Consider the following 20834-nt stretch of genomic DNA (forward strand, 5'->3'; position numbering starts at 1 on the left):
AGCATATTGTTACCGCGGCACTTGTGAAACCTCTTTATCTTGTGTGGCATTTCCCAGCTGCTGCAGAGATATAACACAGACCAGAAAGCATATTTTCTCCTAAAAATTTCATTCTGCCTTTCTTTCTCTTACTGCTACCTGGAAATGTGTCCTCTCAGCCCACAACAGATCCATAACTGTGCCTGCTGCCCGTAAGTATTCCTGGAATGTTTCTGGTTTTCCTAAAGGGAAACCACTAAGGAATGCCCCAGATTCCAAATTTGACATTCAAACCTTGGAAAGTTCAAATCCTTGTCCTTTAACATTTTTAAATTTGAACTTTATTTCTCTCAGCTCCTGTCCCATATTCCACCTACCCTAGTCTCTGCCTCTGTTAAGTTTTCTCTCACTGCATATAGAGAGCCAGCTTACCACTGAATTGGAGAACTGTCCGCTTTTTTTCTGGGCTCTTCTGTACTTTTCGCCAGGTTCCAAGGTGAAGCTGCACGTTCCTTTTGTGCATTTCTGATAGAGCCTCTAAAGAGGGAAATAGTCATAGGCCAATGTTTGTATTACATTGGCCAGGGTAGGAACCCTGCTAGACATCCTTGGCCCCTTTACCTAAGAACAGAAACTGAAGATTTGTTTACAAATGAATACCACAGAATCACATCTCACTTGGTGTCAGCTTCCAAGTGAAAATCAAAAATGATCAAAATTAACCATAACATCGTAACATACTGCACCACTACGCCAAGATAAACAAAGATAAAAAGGATTAAATTTTAAATATCAGAGACAAAATCCAAAGAGTAAAAGAGGAAATCATGGGAGAATTCCTTGACAGTATTTCTAACTATGATTCATACTCTAAATTCCATAAAAGATTAATAAATTCAATTACATACAATAACACACTTCTGCATAAAGAAAAATATAAGCAAAGTTCAAAGACAAGCACCAATTGGAAAAATATTTTCAAACCACAACACAGACAAGATAATTTCCTAAATATTTAATGTTTTCCCAGAAATCATGAAGAAAAAGCCAATACAGGGCTGCCTGTGTGGCTCAGTCAGTTAAGCGTCAAATTTTGGCTCAGGTCATGATCTCACGAGTTTGAGATCATGAGTCCAAGCCCTGAGTTGGGCTCTGTGCTGACAGCTTCGAGCCTGGAGCCTGCTTCAGATTCTGTGTCTCCCTCTCTCTCTGTCCCTCCCCTGCTCATGCTCCATCTCTCTCTCTCTTTCAAAAATAAATAAACATTAAAAATTTTTTAAAAAGAAAAAGAGCCAATACAAAAGTGGACAAAGGATGCAAGCAGACAGATCACAGGAATAAAATATAAATGGCCCTTTTGTATATGAAGAGATGCTAGGTTTTACTACAAACAGAAGAAATTCAAATTAAAAGCTACAATGAAATGAATACCATTTTAACCTATCAGATTGGCAAAAATAGTTTGACAACATATCCAGTTGCAAGCTACGGGAAAAAAAACAGGTAGTCTCTTACTTTGCTGATGGAAATGTAGACTGGAACAATCTAAGGAAGGAAATTTAGCAATATTTATTAAAATTCCAAATGCTTATGCCCCTTGACCCAGCAGCCCCATTGTGGGAATTTATCCTGCAGCATAGCTTGAACACATTCAAAATAATATATTTTCAAGGTTGTTAATTGCAGCATTGTTTGTAATAGCGTATAATATTAGAAATAATTCATGTCCATCCATCTATAGAGTGAAATTTTGTGTAGTTGTATATATTAAAAAAAAAAGGAATGAAGACATTCTCTATATGCAGATATAGAAAGATCTCCAATTTGTACTGGTAAGTGAAAGGAAAATGCAGAAAAATGTTTGTACAAAGGAGGGTCACAGAAATATTCATATTTGATTATATTTGCATATAAAAACTCTGGAAGAACACACAACCTAACAATGGCAGTCACCTTTGATAGTGGTAGGTAGAAACTAGACGGAGGGACAGGGATAGAAGCAAGATTCTTTATCAAATACATTTTTTTGTTTCCTTATTAAATCATTTGAATGTGTTTTCTACTTTTGAAAAATAAAAATTTTTAAAAACATTGCAAAATACCTTAAATTGTCCATAAAGTACAGAACATGAGGTTTCATACATATGATCCTATTCCATAATGTTTATGCAGACTAAGGTTTGAGAACAACTTGACTAAAATAAGGAACAAAGTTTAAGTTGCTATGGAGGTGTTAAGTATTGAAATCATTCTCCTTTAACATGCCTGCCAAACTCCTGGCTGGGAGTGGGTGAGAATTCTAAAAAGCACCTGCTTGCCTGGAGGGATTAGACTAATCTAATACTAAGCCTCCAGAACAAACCTGTTTGTTGTGAGAATTAAAGGAAATGAAGGAGTTCCCATTTCAATGCAGGTTGAAGTTTATGGGTAAGTTAAATATGCAGATGATGGGACTCCATGATATGGTTGGTGGTGATATTTTCTAAACTGTGCCAGGCCAGGGTACATGATCTGAAAAGTGAAGCTGTACCCATTGAGACACTAGGAGGTCCTGTCTAACATCTGTGCTGTCCTAGGGAATTCTAGGAGTGATGGTTAACATCATGTATGGTTTTCAGAGTGAGGGATGTGGAGGTGACCAAAGTCAGAAATCTTGAATTACACTACATTGGTAATGCCTTTTATTTATCTCCCAAGATGCAGTACAACACAAATAACTCATTGGGCCTACAAAAAAAGGAAAAAAAAAACTGAGAAGAAAGAAACATTGAGAATGCATTCCAATCCACTTATCACATCATTGAAGGTGAATTAAGTACTTTTTCATCATGAGAGTTTTTAATATACTGATACAATTTTAATCAATAATGCTGATTCTGTAGAACTTGGGTGCAATCAACTCATCTTAACTCTTCTCGTGGAAATTAGTAAAGGGATGGACCATCCAGAACCTCAGACTCTGAGAGGAGGGGGAGGTTTTATGAAGGACCTTGATTATTTGGCCAAAAATGGTTCCATAGACTATGGAACACATTTGAGATTTTGAATAGGAGGATGATGGGATCAAAACATCCCTTTCCTGAATCTGACAATGCATTTGGAGCCAAGAGGGAAGAGAGTGTCCATGGTAAACAAGTTGAAGTTCATTATAGTATGCCAAGTGAGAGATAATGGCTGGTGCACTGGAGTGAAGAGAAGAATATAGGGACAAACCACTGATTAGGTGTGAAGAACAAAGGAGGATCAAAGAAAACCTTGAAATCAGAGATTGGTTGACTGGGGCAAAGGTGGTATCATTAATGGTGTGGGAGACATCATGATCTGTTTGGAACTAAGTGGAAGATGAGGGTTCAAAGGGCTGGCAGGGCATTCAAGGGGCATTGTCCACAGGCAGCTAGAAGGGAATTCTGGTGCTTTGAGAGATGCTGAAGCTGGAGTTGTGGGTTTGGGAGAAGCCATGGTAGTGAATTAAGTCACCAAAGAAGAGAATACTATCTGAAAATCCAGTTTTAAAGTACTTTTAAATAAGAAGACAAGTACTTTAAGACCAAAATCTGAAGTAAAGGAAGTAGGGAGAAAAGCAATTGGTACTATGATTGAGTAATGAAAATTATAGCCACCAAACACATGACAGAAGCAGGAGGGAGAACAGAAAGAGTCAGGAGAGATGGCCTGAAGATAGAATCTTTAGCAGCACCTTCAGTTGGAGTTATTATTAATTCCCAAACTTCTGTCACCTAGAGAACTAAAACTTATGAACCTAGTAATTTCAGGATGCCAATCCTGGACATTCAGGGGTGTGAATTCAAGAGCTGCCCATATATATTTTTTGATACCAGGTAGATTTAAATTTTACATTGATGGCGGGGTTGGGGGAGCAGAATCACTAAATGCATCACCAAGTCTTTGCAATTGCCCTGATACTTTTCTGCACCATTTCCAGCTTCTGGAACACAAACTTTATTTTCTAATACCTATGATTAATTATATATTTCTGAAGTTTTTACTTCCTACTTGGGTGAAATTTTTTTATTTTTTTTATAATTTTTATCCTCCACTCCTTCTCCCTTCCCCCCAACTTCCCCTCACATACAACCGTATATTCTTCATAGCTGAGGTCCCTATGGGTTTTAGGGATGCCTCTTTCAGTGGGTGCTGAATTGAGGTGGGGGATTTAATCTTTTTAGTAACTAAGTGAACAGTGTGCAACTGGCTGGGTGTCAGTGCTGAAATACAGGTCTCATTGTGCTGTGTGACGTCATCTCTGCCCCCAGGCAGTTTCACTGTGGGAGACTTTCTAATTACCCGTAACTCCTCAAGTTCTTGTGTATAATAATAGCTGCCTGCGAAAACTTTGCCAAATTGTAATGAGACTTTGAAATCAAGATGGGGGAACCCAATGTTATCCCCATGAACTGGAATATTTATGTTTAGTAAAATGCACTAACATTCTGTTTAGAATATATTTAAATTAAGGATCTCTAAAAACAAGAGCTTCATCTGCTTGCTGTGTTTAACAGGGAAAGTGCACTTTGGAGGACAGGAACATTTTTACATGGAAACTCAAAGTGAAAGTGAAGTGGCAAAGGCAGAGGATTAAAACATGGACCTATATGTGTCATGCCAGGATGCAGCATTTACACAGGTGGGTTTCCTTTCCAGCCATGATTTTGGGGTCATAGTTGATACATTTCTAAATGCGGTGTTGTCATTTTCTTGATTTATAGCTGTAGAACCCAGGTATAAGATATAACGTGTAGTAGACATTGAAAATCAGGATAGAGGCAAAGCCCAGCCCCAAATTGTACCAGTCTCCTCTAGTCCCCCGAATAGTACTCCTCCCCTTCTTATCAGATGATGGCTGCCTCCTTCATCTCCATCATCATCATCACCATCATCATCACCATCATCATCACCATCATCACCATCATCGAGGCCCATTTCCCTTCCTCACCCTCACCACACGCACAGTCTCAGGGAGTAAGGGATCCTCCCGCTTTTGGGGGACCAACACTTACACCAGCACCTTTGGTTCCACTCACTGTCTACAATTACCCCTTCTATATTCTTTAACTTGCATCCCTACTGCCTTGTTCTGGTCAGTCCATAAACTCAAGTCTGTCCTATCCTTACAGGTGACCTTCTCTTGATCCTGCTTCCTCTTTTAGCTATTGCTTCTGTCTCCTTACTTTCTGAGACAAACTTTTATATCAATTGCCTACCTTTTCTACTTCCTGGCTTCCCATTTATGCCTCAACATACTGCTTCTGCCAAGGCCACCAGTGGCTTAATAGTTCTCCAATCAAAGAGACACTTTTCTGTCCTTTCTACCTTCTGCACTAATGCCATCTACATTGTAGGTCATTTGATCCTTGCAAATGGATATCTCTCCGATATCTCCTTATGTCTCTTTGCTCTTTCTTTGATTCTTCTCTGGGCTCCTCCATTTCTACCTGGTCCTATTATTCTTTTGGGATCCCAGATCTCTTTGAGAGTTTAGGAGTATGGACCTTTCTCCCAGAGAAACAGGACATAAGCTGCACTACCAGCTACAACAAACAACCCCCAAATCTTCACGGATTAGCACAATCGTGGTTGATTTCTTGATTGGACAAAGTCTGATGTGGATGTTCTCCTAGGCACGTCTCCTCCAAGTGTGACTCAGGGATCCACTTCCTTTTATGTGACTCCACCATCTTGGCTTCTTCAGCTTCCAGCTGCACAGATGGGAGGTCAGGGCAAATGAAAGATACATATGATCCTTCCCCCATTCCATTGGTCAGAACTTGGTAACACAATGTCACTTAGAAGCAGGAGAAGCTAAGAAATGTGGTTAGCTACATGCTGAGAAAGGAAGAGAATTGGATATTGGTGAACACTGGGGGTCTCCCAGACTCCTTGAACCTTAAATTAAGAATCTGATAAGATGCTGATAGAAATGTATGAAAACTCATACTACAGCAGGAAAAAAAGCTACAGAGGAGTTTGACAAGCAGAGTTATTGGAAGAAGAAAGGAATGGCCATTATCCCTATGAAATACTTAGTTAGATATCCAAAGACATTTTATTATCAGGTAATTTTCAGAAATGCTTCTAAGTCTGAAAACAATTTGTTAAGGCCTTATAATAAAAGATCTTTTGGTACTAATTTTTAGAAAACTATTGATCAACTCCCAAGGTTTTTGTACTGGTTTGGCAGATTTGTTTCTATTTGCTATAGTGGCTACAGTGCTATTGGTTAATGAACAATTACTAACAACAAGGGAGATCTGCAAGGAAAACTGATACTAAAACCACCAAAATTCTAATGTACAGATAATTTTGAAGACTACCTTAAGTCACAGTCCCACTTAATATCTGTTGTCATGGCTCTTTGTAACCCTTAAGTATTACTTCTGGAAGGCTTATATAACCTACAATACCTGCTTTGCACCACCTGCTCTTGGTTTTTACCTGGTTGCAGTCACACAATGGTAAAACTGTTGCTTTCCCTTTAGGGCTCCTCATTACAGGCTATAGGCTAACTCATCTCTCTGCATAGCACAAGGCATAAATGTCTGAATGGATGGATGGATGGATGAACAGATGGATAGATGATGGATGGGTGAATAGATTATTACATAAATGAGAAGGTGAAACAACTTTTGTGGGTATTAGGTCTTCCTTTCTAATGTCTTTGAAATTGCTTTACTAGTTCTAGAAAAATAAGATCCATGTTATGGTCTTTCCTACAAAGGCATAGTGGAATCACTGGAAAATTACAGAGAAGATACCACCATTCCTGCTAGAGATTTGTGCCATTGAAATCAAGCAGGGGTGCCTAGAAAGCACAGTCAAGTTAAGTTAAGTGTCTGGCTCTTGATTTCCTCATGTCATCATCTCACAGTTTGTGAGTTTGAGCCCCAAAAGCTTGCTTGGGATTCTCTCTCTCTCATTCTCTCTCTCTAAAAATAAGTAGATAGATAGATGATAGATAGATAGATAGATAGATAGATAAGAAATCAGTCAAGAAATCAAGCAAACACAGATTCCTGAAAGACAATGTTAATGAGTGGGATTTTAGAACAATTTTTAACTGAGTTTTGTGGGATTGCACTAGTTATTGGGGAAGAAAGTTGAAAATATATAAACACTGCTACATGGAATATACACAGACTCCTTGCCAAAGAGATGAGACTCCACAAGATACCTCTCTTGCTTCTAGCAACCACTTTCCCACAGATGACCCTGGGAAAGGAAACAACTCCAGTATTTTAAATTGCCCTAAACTGGGTCATGTGTCTACTTCAGCAATTTAATTTACTACTAGATGATTTGGAAACATAATTCATACTTTGTAAACAGAGATTTCTTTGAAAAGTTTAATTAACCACACCCAAAATTGTGATTGTAACCATTAAGTTTAGGAAAGACCATGACTAGCTTAGTTTTTTCCCCCATATTTATTTACATGTCCAGTGTTGCCTGTCATCTTCCCTCTAGTTACACCTGTCTCTCAGTACTTTTGTATCTACCCCTCACAAAATTTACCTGACTAGGATCTACTTGCTCAAGACATTCTCCCTTCTGCACTTGAGAGATACTAACCTGAAATTATAAACTAATGAATTGCACCCATCTGGTAAAATCTGTATTTTAATGAGAGATTTCTAGAATGGTGCCTAAATCTCCATGTTTCCCCAGATTAGGAAACTGTGACAACACTCAGAGCCCCCATCTAACACATGCTTAGACAACGGGATGCCAAGCATCCAAGCATCCTTTATATATACTGACTACATAGACTACATAGAAAGAAGTATACCTTCTTTCAAAGAAAAGTTGTTAAAATGTGTATTTTAGTGGCCAATGTTTTTTTCTTTTTTTTTAAGTTTATTTATTTTGAAAGAGAGAAAAAAAAGTGTGAACCAGGGAGGGGCAGAGGGAGAAAAAGAGAGAGAGACAGAGAATCCTAAAGAGGCTCTGTGCTCTCAGCGCAGAGCATGATGTGGGGCTCAATCCCACAAACTCTGAGATCATGACCTGAGCCAAAGTCAAGAGTCAGAAGCTCAGTGCTCAACCAACTGAGCCCCCCAGGAACCCTGGCCAGTGTTTTTTTTCTGAATGAAAATAGCTTCATTACTTTTCTTGTATAAGTAATATGCTTATTGTTATTGTAAAAATGTTCAATGATATATTAATATCCTTTTCTACACTTCTTCATATATATGTATATGTCTGTATAACTTTACATATTAGAGTTCATTTTGCACATGCTTTATGTAGTCATAGGCACATTTTAAAAAGTTTTGTCCTTTTTTGTTTTGCTTTGTTTTGGTAGTATAAGGGAATATTGCCTCTCCCCATACACACACACCTGCAGGTAACCAGTGTTAATAGTCTGACATACATCCTTCCATTTCTCTCTCCGTGTTTGTATAATCACAAGTAAACATTCATCTACATAAATGGAGTCATGGCATACATTATCTTAATGTCTTTATATGAGAATAATCCCTCATCCACTAGTTCCTACCGTTCTTCCTCACCCAGTGATTAAGTAAATTGAAACAAACTTAGTATCAAACTGAGTGGAAAAGTAGTTGGAAGGGAACTGTAATGCGTGGGGGTAGGGCTGCTGTGGTAAGGCCTCTCTGCCTCCCTTGGAATCCATGTAATACATTCCCTCTCAAGTCACCTCTGTTATCTGCTCTTGTTATCTGCTCTCCATCAAGAAAGATGAAACCTAGAGCCAGTCCACTCTGCACACCTTTACCTGACGCCTGCAGTGAGACTGATGATGTGATGGAGGCAATGGGCTGCAGCAGGGGGTTTGCTACGGGAGGTCTGAGTTTGCGCCCTGGTTCTGTGTGTTTAATGGCTGTGTGACCCTGACAAGTCTCCAGTTCTTATCTCAGTTTCCTCATCTGCAAAATGAAAATACTATAGTAAATCTCACAGGATTGTCAGGAGGATTAAATGAGATAAAACATGTGAAAGCATTACTAAGTGTGTTAGATAGTGTGGGAAATATAAAGGAAGTGTAAATATTACCCATGTTGGTGAGATTAACACAAAGGGAATTGTTTCAGTCCTGGAGCAGCTGACTGCTGAAGGGTAGGACCATATATCCTCATGACCAAGGTCAGTAACTCCCCTGGATAAGAAATGTGTGCCCACGCACACACTGCATCAGCTTTGTCCCATTGGTGGGGTGCCACCCTCCCATCCATGAAAAACTGGATCTCATGGGAGCAGTGCAGATTCAAAATGTTACCTGTCAGAAGTGAGGTCCTTTTTATGGTTACCTTTCAGGAAAGCCCTTTCCAGGCCCCTACACTCAAGGGCATTCCTAGGGGCAAACAATGACTACCATGACTTAAAGGCTCAAGCAAAAAAGCAGAGAGTAGTTCTGGTGAGGATATGGCTGAATGTGTACCATTCTAGTTACAAAAAGAACTATAAACATTCTACTACATGTATCCTTGGTCCTATTGCTTTCACTGCTAAGAGTTAATAGCTTCATTGAGATATAATTCACATACCATAAAATTCACCCTTTTATTTTTTTTTAATGTTTATTTATTTATTTATTTTGAGAGAGGGGGAGAACATGTGTGTGAGCCAGGGAGGGGCAGATGGAGAGGGAGAGAGAGAACCCCAAACAGGCTCTGCACTGTCAGTGCAGAGCCCAACACAGGGATCCATCCCACAAACCATGGGATGATGACCTGAGCTGAAATCAAGCATCAGACACTTAACTGACTGAGCCACCCATGTGCCCCAAAATTCATCCATTTAATAAAGCCTACAATTCAGTAGTTTATAGTATATTCATAGAGTCTGCAACCATCACCACAGTCTAATTTTAAAACACTTTTATCACCCCAAAAAGAAACCCTGAGTCGCCTGTCACTGTTAGAAATATAGGACATATTCACATATTTGCAAAAAATTTTTGCCAAGATTTATGTGCAAAGATGTTCATTGCAGGGAGATATTCATACAAGAGTTCAAGAAAAAAAACCAACAACAAAGTAAGCCTTATTTGGGACTTCTTAAATAAATTATGGTGCATCTATATATAATGAACTACTAGTCAGATAATAAAACAAATGACATAGACCTATATATGTTTGATGAGGGAGCTTAAGGCAGGCTGACACCCCTCCAACCACTGCCCCCCCTCAGGTGGGATATGTGTGACATTCCTCAGGCACTCCTGGCTGCCTAAGAACAAAGAAAAGGGAAAAACAAATGGTTAACTGATAGAAATCACAGTCCTGAAGGACAGGAGTCTCCATCAGTTTATAAATGTCTTAGTAAATTACAAGAAAAAGGCAATCTTATCAACAGCCTTATCTCAGTTTCCTGGAGCCCCAACATTACCCTTCCCACCATAGTGAGGTGGGGAACAAAGGCAAGAAGGAAATGGTAGGTAAAATTAAATTTCCTTATAACCTGCAGCCCATTGACAAATACTTGCTATAGGCAGAGTAAAACCTTCCTCCAGGAACTCCTTATTGTCTAAATGTTAATGCCTTACTAGAAGGAAAAACAACCTTAGCTTGACAATAGCTAGGCCTCCAGTATCTGGTGAGTCTTCTTTAGCATATGAAAGTCCTTTTGGAAACCTCCCTTTAGCCTTTACCTCCCCCAACTCCCAGGTGTATAATCAGTCACTCTTCACAACCCTAGTGAAGTTCTTTCTGCCCATGGGTCTTGTCCCCTTGCTTTGGTAAAATCACCTTTTCGCACCAAAGATTCCTCAAGAATTCTTTCTTGTCCATTGGCTCTGGACCCCAACCACCACTCAAAAACCACATCATGTTGATATGGAAAATTATCCAAGACTTGTATTTATAATGTTGTACCTTTTAAAACATTATTTCCAAATATTTATAACATATTCATGAAAGTAAATTCTAGAAGAAATTACAAGGAACTGATGTCAGTGGTTACCTTTAGGAGGAGGAGCAGGACTGATGAGTAGGCAGGAAAGCTTTCACTCTTCATATTATGCCTTGTTTGATTCTTCTATGTACATGTACATGTTCATAATCCCTTCTATGGAAACTTGAGGCCAGATGTAGTTTGGAATTCTACATTTTTCTGATTTAAAAAAATAATTTAAGTTTTACTTATTAGAGAGAGAGAGAGAGAGCACACACAAGCAGGGCGGGGCAGAGAGGAGAGACAGAATCCTAAGCAGGCTCCACACCATTCGCATAGAGCCCCATGTGGGGGGCTTGAACTCACGTGAGATCATGACCTGCGCCAAGAGCAAGAGTTGGACACTTAATTGTGCCACCCAGGCGCCCCTTCTGATCTTAAAATATCATATCTGTATTACACATACTACATAAAATGTTCAGTGGAGTCTAAGGCAACATACCCAATTTAAGCATGTTAACATTTCCTCAGTGAAATGTATGATTATTCACACTAAGTGGAATTTTTAAAAGACTATGACTCTCATCATTGCATGATATTGAGGCAGATTTGTCACCAAATTGGTTTTCAGGGTTTTTTGGCATTCAGACTTGCAGTTAAGGGACTGTGGACTTATATTAACAGATTTGATGTTTCTTATAATCACAGGGTGTGTGTGAGTGATGAGATGATGGACCATTTTTGTCTTTACATGTTGCTGTATTTTATTCCTTACTTCTCTTCATGATTTTTACTCCCCAGAAGCAGTTGAGAGTAGTGTGCTCAGAGGAATATGGAGAACGAACTCACTAGGACTGAATGTCAATCCCTAAATGACAACTAAAGGCAGAGAGTCTGTAATCCAACAAAGGACAATAAGGTCTAAATTCTACTGGTTGTTAACAGTTTGGGTCAATTTGTTATTGCTTCACAAGTAAGTGAAGCAAGGTGAAGAGCTCTCCTTGTTGAAATCAGTGGCATACTAGAAGAGACTCAGAAAGGACAACAATGCCCAGCAGGCATTCAAACTAGTCAGCTGCTATGGAAAATGGCAAGAGGACTGTGAGATATCTCATGACTGAATTCTAACTATAAGGTATACATTTAGGCTTTTACTTTCAGTTTTCATAGAATGGCACCTTTGCTGTTCACAGGCGGCACACATCTTTGAATGAAACCGTTGGTCCTGTACCTAATAGCATGAAATTGTAGCTGTATTTCAGGGTCTTTGAGTAACTGTATTTGTTAGTGCCTCACTGTCCAAGAATCCTGTACAGATGGCAGGAAGAACAGATTTCTCATTTTTATTTCTAGGTTGCTGTGTGGTTCACATCTACACAGATGGGTCTGTATTGGTTGCTTGTGGTAGAGTTGAATTGGGACAAGGTGTTAACACCAAAATGATAGAGGTGAGAAAGGGAGTTTCACTTTTTGCCATTGGCCAAAATTAGACTTTATAAAATATTACTAGATGCTGTAATACCAGTTCCAGTATTTTACTGCATTTGGGCTTTGTGATCCAGTGACCAGAATTGCCCACAAGTGTCACTAGGAGCTCATTCTGAATTACCGGGAAATGAGCCAGCTGGGACTTGGGAAGGGGGCTTCACCTGCCTTCTCTCTCACCAAAACTCCACTTCCCCAGGAACCAGTGGCTTCTTTCCCTCTGGCAGAAGGTCTGTAACTTCTCATGGACTCCTAAGTCCAAATGCTGGGCTGCCAATATGCTCAGACCACTCCTGTACCTAAATAGCACCCCAAATTCAGACCTCCTGGTGCTAGCCAACCTGTTCATTTCTCCAACTACAAGTCTACTTCTTTATGATCACCCTCCAAAAGGAGACACATGGTAGAGTGAGGGTCCTTCCTCTAGATTGTGGACTCATGTTGCATATCCAGCAGGCCTCTCCATGGGTCATGAAGGGATGGGAAATCTGTGTTTTCTCTCTGTAAGATTCCCCTTTCCACAACAAAGCCTATTTTAAACCCACGCCATGTGGCATTGTGCAATTTGTCCTGACCCATGGCACTTGAGAGGTTTGGGATATAGAGAAACATTTCTCATTTTAAAACTTTAAAACTCTTGGGGTGCCTGGGTGGCTCAGTCAGTTAAGTGTCTGACTTCGGCTCAAGTCATGATCTCCTAGTTTGTGGGTTTGAGCCCCACGTCAGGCTCTGTGCTGACAGTTCAGAGCCTGGAGCCTGCCTCAGATTCTGTGTCTCCCTCACTCTCTGCCCCTCCCTCACTTGCACTCTGTGTCTCTCTGTCTCTCAGAAATGAATAAACGCTAAAAAAATTTTTTTTAACTTTAAAACTTTATAAAAAATGTTGGTTTCAAAATGTCTATTTGAACCATAGATTATAAATCTCCTTATTACTTTTTAAAAGAGGGGAAAACGCTTTTCTAATAGGTTTAAATTATTGTCCCAGTTTTACTTTGGACTAGCACATTCTGTCTTGTTTTCCTGTGCAGGTGGCCAGCCATGAATTAAAGATACCAGTATCTTCCATATACCTTGGAACGATGAATACCATGACAGTGCCCAGCACAATTCCCATGGCAGCCTCTACTAGTGCAGATGCCAATGGAAAAGCTGTGCAGGTGAGGATTTTACTGATTCCCAGCCTTAAGTGTCAAACCCTTTTCCAGAGGAGCCTTATGCTCCATTCTAGAAAATTTCTCCTGATGCTTTTCCCCATGAGCACTAGGGTCACAGATGACAACCCTGAGGCATGGAGAGTATAAGTCATTTGGATGCTGAGAAGAAGCAGAGCTGTTCAGTCCCAGAGGTATCTGACTCCAGAACCCACATCTCTTCACACCACACTGCCTTGCTCTGTACCTGACTTGGGGTAGTTCTTGTGCTTGCTGCTCTGGTTTTCATGACCTTGTTAAGTATTCAGCAAATTTTAAAAGAAACCTTAACATAAGGCAAATAAAAGCATAACTGTTGAACAGGACAAATAGGGCTCACATTCTGTCTGGCTTACCTCAGCCCTCTCCCTCACCCCCTGGGTGGCCCCTTAAGCCCCACCTCGGTCCCTCTTCTACAGGGAATCCCAGTCTAGTCTTACATTCTTCCTTGCTTCCTTCCCTCAACTCTCAGTTATTCTGCATCATCACTTCTTGTTTCTTCTTCACCTCCTCCCTTGTTGCAGAACCCCTTCTTCCTTCTAACACAGACCCTTCAACAGTCTTACAACACTGCCCCCTTTTGTCCCCCTCTGAGAGTTTTTTTCATCAATCATCCCTATCTTTGAATCTTTCTTCTTGTTCATTACTTCTTCATACAAATGAAGAATATGAAGAACTTGCCCTGATCTATTAAAAACAAACAACTGGCTTCTGCCCTCAAAGCCCCAGTCATTGATGAACAAATAAGCTCATTTTCCCTTGGGAGCTTCAGCTGCAAGCCCTGATGTATATAATGTTGGGAGTTACATGGGAATACATTCAGAAATTCCTTTGCATAAAGTGGAGGTAAGAAGGAGAGTTTTTCCATAAAATAGAGCTTAGTACCTACCAAGGGGATTCCAGAGTTTGGACAGCTCCTCTGTGGACAGTGCCCCAAGCTTTTTCTCATTAACCTGAAGAAGGAAGAGTCAGAGGTCAAGAGGAAGGAGAGAGAATGCGTACTTAGCAGCCTCCTCCCTGGAGAGGAGACCCAGTGCTACCTCTCACCTCTCCAGCCTCCCTTCGAGAACAGCACCAACCTTCTCACTCCTCTACCCCATGGACAGAAAAGCACCCCACATGGGGGCAAGAGAGCATCTTAGGTTGAACTTGCCCCTAGGAAAGGCCTTCTCATTGAAATGTCCTTACAATGAAAGCAGTAAACCAATAAAATATCTTTAGCCCTTGGCCTATTTTTGGTAGCAACACTCCTGTCTTTTAGAGGGAAATGGGGACAGGGAGAATTCTGGTTTTCCCTTAGCCTATAGAACATGCATCCCCTCTTTGAACCTTTAGCCATCTTTACTGCAGTTTTCTTGGGCCGGCTTCCCCCCCAAGTAATTACATAATGCCTCCATGAGGATCTTGGAGCCTGAAAGATCCCACCCACTCTTGGACCACATGATGTGGTAGCCAACCTGCACTGCTAAAAAATCTCAAAACAAGACTCCAAGAACTTGTTTCATAGTCAGCTTGTCTGAATTATATCCTGAGCTGTTTTTAGGATTGTGGAATGTCTTCATAGCAAAATAACAGTGGAGGCCGTTCACCTTCTCTGAAAGGACAGATGAACTAGCAGATGACGGTCAATGGATTCCTTTAACCTTGTTAAGCACCTAGACCAGCAGCAAGTAGAAGGAATGTCTTCCACCCCCTCCAATATGAGAGAGACTGTATCTTATAATACCTACACACACAGGGAAGAATTTTCTACATCATCATCTCTACAATCTCTCAACCAAGAAGCAAGCTAAGTTCACAGTAATAAAACTTTTACTGAGGACCTTCCTTCCTGAAGCTACCCTCACCAGTGAGAGGGCAACCCCAACCTTCCAAAAGTGAAATCTATACCTGAAGGAAGCAAAGCCAGGGCACCCCTGCTAGCCAGGTTCAGGATGCTAAAGCAGAAAGCCGGTATTGTATTCTTATCACCCCTGCTTCTAATTTTTCCCCAACCCCATATGATGCACAGAGGGATCCCCTGCACTTCCTCAGCCCATCCAGTGTGCAGCCACAGATCCCCTACCTTGAGCCAAACTCAGAGACATCATTGTATGTGGAGCTTGGCCCATTCTACAGTAGTAATATAACCCTTTCTGTGGGTGGATAATTTGATGTGTCACCTCATCCAATTTTCTAGGGCCCCCACTCCACTCCTTCCTGTCAGGCCAGGTATACTCCCAATTTCTCAGGAAATTTTATTCATTTTTTTCCTACTAAAGGCAGCTAAAAATTGTATGCAGTCATCTAAATGTCACATATGGGGATTGAGACCTGGGATCCCATTTTAATATAAGGGGCTTCCAGTCCCTGGAGAATCTGATCTTCCATTTGATTTTTCCATAGTTTTAAAGACTGACATTCCATTTGATAGGTTGATTTATTTTGTGTCTCTGATCAAATCAAATCTATGACTGACCCCCAGATCCACATCATCACCCCATTTTTACTGACAAAAAGTGTAGAGTTCACTACACTCTACTTCCTAGACAAAGATAGAGATTGTTTCTTTCCTTTGCCCTCTCCTTTCCCTTGGGTAAAATTTCTCAGGTAAGCTTCTGAGTAGAGTGCCTATTAGAGGATTATAAAGTTAATAGACTAGTAACAACCACCATTTTTTTTTGAGAGAGAGAGAGAGAGGGAGAGAATTCCAAGCAGGCTCTACACTCAGCTCAGAGCCTGATGTGGGGCTCCATCTCACAAACTGTGAGATCATGACCTGAACAGAAATCAAGAGTCAGACACTCAACAAACTGAGTCACCCAGGTATAAAAAAAAATATCAAAATGCTATACAAATAGTAAAGGAAGTGATGTGTTTCTTATATATCTGTGTGTGCACATATTGCATAAGTGAGTGTACTGGTAAAAAATAAAATGTGTATCTTACATTGAATTAGGGCCAAAAAAGTGTGAGGAAACACTGCCATGCAGTGTCCACATCCTGTATCCAGGTCAAGTGCAATCCCAGTACGTTTATCTCACATAGAACATAGTGTGATACATATCCTTCTTCTTCAGCCCTAACAAACATCATGAACTTAAATCCATTCCAGAACAAGTTTCAGAAGGAGTAATCATTTCATGTGCATGGTTTCATAAAAGGACAGGCTACTCAGAAATTTGGGTTTGTGTTGCCACTTAAGTTTTTTCTTCTTTTAAACAGACTTCCTTAAAATAAAAATTTTAATGTCTTGATGTATTTTGCCAAAACATATTTTCATATCATCAAAATAATCTGTTTCAGAAAATGCATAGTTCTATGTGGACTGGATCACAGGGGTTCTAGATAAAATTCTATGAACTTCTGTAAACATGTGACAAGGCAGGACTGCCACTGGAACTATTCAGGCCTGTGAAGGTGACCCATGGTTCTTGCACTCTACTTCCTCCAGGGAACTTACAAGAGGAACAACTAGGTACCTATTCCAGATCCTAGAAATAGAGTGTTTTTAAGTTTTAAAGACTGCCATTCCATTTGATAGGAACCTCCTTTCCAATCATTGTGACCTTTTGAAATATTCACGGGGAAAATGTCATAATGATGGATCACAATTTCTTTCAGTTGTTTCCTTTTTTTGTTTGTTTGTTTTTTGTTTTCTGAGGTGTGCATTTTTCAACCAAAACATGTATAGGTTACAAGAAACCTCCTAATCCAGTACAGTATACACCACTGTCTCCTACTTTCCTCTCTCCCTATGCACCCAACCCCATACCCATCCAGGCCATAGGACAGAGGAGAATGAGGAGGACCTCACTGGACAGCTGAGATTATCAACCTGTCATCTATCCTTTCCTTCCCTTTTGCCCTGGGAGGTATCTGTATCTTTTTCCTGAGCATTCTTCACCCCCTGGGACTCTTCATTCTTATGTGTAGATGGACTGGGCTTCACAACCTGTCTTAGATGTTGGACTTCTCACCTGGTGCAGCACTAAATTATATAGTTGCTACATGCCAACCAGGAGAAAGGGGGAAGCCCTTGAAATGAATAAAGAAGCTCTGTGTAATAGAGACAGGTGGATACCTGTAATATCACTCAGAGCAGAGTGGCCAAAAAATGAGACTAGAGAAATCCCCATGTAGCCTAGAGAAATCCCCATGTAGGAAAAGCCAGGCACATCAGCAAATATGACCACTCTTCAGAGGAAATAGTATTTACATATGTAAAGAAAAGTAGGTCTATGGAAGGAGTGAGTCATGACCAACTATACCAAATGGGTCTCAGAGAGGAAAGACTAGGTAGTGTAAATGCAGCTTTGTTCAAGGAGAGCAGTGCTAAATCACATAGTACATGTGGCTTAAGGTTCGGGAATGCAACTGTTTTGGGTCCAGTCGCAGCTCCATTGCTTTCTAGCCTTGGGTAGTCAGTTACCTAACTGCTCTGAGTCCCAGTTTCCTTATCTGAAATGAGGATAATGGCAGTTTCTGCCCCACAGAATCACAAGGACCGAAGGATGAAACCCATGTAAAAGGCTTGGTGGTGCCTGCACATGGTCAACCGATAGTAGTGTTAGCTGCTAATGCTACTTATGTTCTTGTTATCACTAATAAGCAAGCTCTTCCTAGACAGGTGCTTACTCATTCATTTATTCATTCAATAAATATTTACATCAAGCACCTGTTGTATGGTATTTGGGCCATAAACCTGATCCACACGGCCCGTCAGGTTTCTCTATGGCTAGAGTGAAATATCACTGCTATACTTCTGACTAATTCTAAGCCCACCAAGGACACTTTTGATCACAGTTTGACTTCTCCTGTAAATTTGCCTGCAGGAAGAATTCACTGGCCCAACAGTCTGGTTTCCCCTTGTAAATTAATGTAGTAGCATTATAAAGCAGTTTCTGAGGGAGTGTAAGCAGTCTTCTGGGGGCCCAATCAACTCTAGAGGTCTGATCCAGTTAGGCGTCTGGTGGGTTAAAGAACAAATCTCAGGCTACAATGAATGCCCCCTCCAGGGCCCTGTTCTACCCTATGTCTCTTCACCTTGTGAAGCCTCCCAGCCCTGGAAACTGCCCAGTGGGCTAGTATCTGCTTGCTCTCATATGCAGATAGTTGAGGCATGGGGCTGCAAGGCTTGAGCCTGAACCCTGAGGACTTCCACCACATGTACCCATCTGACTATATGCAGGACACTTGGGAATGCAGGGACCTCATTTACCAGGGTTGTGGACAGAATTCAACAGAATATATATGGAGAGGCACTGGTGGCATCATGCAGAAGGCAGGTGTTAAGAATTACAATAGGATCCCTCCCACCTACCTGCAACACTCTGGCTTGCCCTGTGTGTGCATGGGTTGCAGGAGGTGGTGGTGAGCCTGTGTACCTGCAGCTGCAAAGAAGACTTGACTGCTGTTGAGGACAGGCCTGCCCCATGGTCATTGGGGACCTGATTGAGCCAGTGTAGGTAGAGTAATAAGCCACCTGTTAATGTCATTTGAAAGCCCTTGGAGGCTTTCCTGAGCCAAAATAAATTCCCCACCTGCCTGCCAATTCCCAAAATTAGTCACTAACTGCTCGAAGGATGTCTTAGGTGTATTATGTGAGTTAAGGCATGATTGATCTCTTAGGCAATAGATTAGCTACAGAGTACCTGAGTGAGGAGAAGGTTATGTAATTCACAGTAAAAATCCTTTGATGAGTTCCCTTGCACTGATAATAAAACACATAATTCTTAACATGGTTTGCATGTTCTGTCCTGCCAATCTTTCCCAAGGCTTCTTGTGCCATGATTACCACACTCAGGCCACACAGCCTTCTTCAGACCCATCGTCTCCTTCCCTCAAGAGCTTTGCACCTGCCACCTGCATAAGTCAGGATTCTCCAGAAAACCAGAATCAGCAGGGTACATATATGGATGTATGTGTATGTATGTGAAAATATATAATATATATTATGTAATATATATTTCATATATATTATATAATCATTTATAATATATGTTCACACATATATAATTCACACATAATATACATACATCCATGTACAAACATACATATATACACACACATGCACATATACATACATATACTTATATACACACACATAAAGATATTTATTTTAAAGAATTGGCTCACATAATTGTGGGGGCTGACAAGTCCAAAATCGGTAGGGCAGGCCAGCAGCCTAGAAAGTCAGGTAGGATTTCTGTGGTACAGTTTTGCAGCAGAATAGTTCCTTCTTCTCTGGGAAACCTCAGTTTTTGCTCTTAAGGCTCTCAACTGATTTTGAGGCTCATCCACATTATCAGAGGTAATCTCCTTTACTTAAAGTCGACTGATTGTAGATGTTAATCACGTCTGCAAAATACCTTCACAGACTATGTTTGACCAAACTACTGGGTAACATAACCTAGGCAAGCTGATGCACAAATATAACCATTATACTGCCTCTGTGCTGGGATTTCCCCTCCCACCCCCTCCCCTCTTCCCTGACTGATGCCTTCTCACATCTTAGATGCCAGTGTAAATATCGCTTCCTCAGGAAGCCAGCTCTGTCCCCTCACCTTATGTAGGTATCATGGTTGTTCTTTCCTTTTTCCTTGTTGCCCTGCCCCAGTTCTAAGCACACTTTGTGTCTGCTTATTTCCTCACTGTATCTCTCTATCCTAGATCTAAGCTCTGTCAGGGCAGGACCATGGAGGGTCTGGCCACCACAGCAGGGCTGCTGTAGCCCATAGATCATCTTTGGGTACATTAGTAAAAGGCTCCCTTCCTCTAGGTGGATATGTTCCTCACAGGTCAGTCTGGGGAGCTGGATTTCACCCCACTGCCTGGAAGCCCTTGTTCAGGAGTCAACCTGTACAGCCAGGCAGAATGGGAGACAGTGCTCTCAATAGAGAACAGGACAAATGAGTGTCCCTGATACAGGGACAGGGTCCTGGTTATGGGATACTTAGATAGATTTCATCTTGAGAAGAAGATTGTAAAGAGGTGAGGAATTTGGGGATGAGGAAGCAGGATGGGGGGTAGGGACCCGGGCAGTGGGAATGCCTTAGTCACCATGATAGGGGGTGGACAGAGAGGAAAAGCCTACAGGGTGAGAGATAGATGTCAAAGAAAAACACCCCTTACCAGGAAAAGGACAGGGTGGGGGCATCAGCAGCAATTGGCAATCGGAAAGGACCTAGAAACATATACTATCAAAATTAGAATAGGCCCCAGGGGACATCTAATGCAGAGACTTTCAATGGCAGGCTCCACATACCAATGGGATACATCAAATCTCCAGGAAGGAGCTTGTATATTTTGAAAAAGCATTGACTCATT

The 20834-nt window shown here is 40.9% G+C and overlaps 1 long non-coding RNA gene across 4 annotated transcripts in view; it reads left to right on the forward strand.

Moving 5' to 3' along the window:
- The first annotated feature begins 1448 nt into the window (after window positions 1-1448).
- LOC147578620 (uncharacterized) overlaps window positions 1449-20834 on the forward strand; it is a 34174-nt gene continuing 14788 nt past the window's right edge. For 3 of the 4 annotated variants that reach the window (XR_015255427.1, XR_015255430.1, XR_015255428.1), the window contains exons 1-3: window positions 1449-2785; window positions 4500-4624; window positions 13365-13493. This is a non-coding gene — a long non-coding RNA (uncharacterized LOC147578620). Of the gene's footprint in view, window positions 2786-4499; window positions 4625-11810; window positions 11987-13364; window positions 13494-20834 lie in introns of those variants that run through there. The other variant, XR_015255429.1, reaches the window with a different exon arrangement.

This window comes from Puma concolor, chromosome C1 (genome assembly GCF_028749965.1).
Source record: "Puma concolor isolate L17-30 chromosome C1, mPumCon1.1.hap2, whole genome shotgun sequence".
Taxonomy (NCBI): Eukaryota; Metazoa; Chordata; class Mammalia; order Carnivora; family Felidae; genus Puma; species Puma concolor.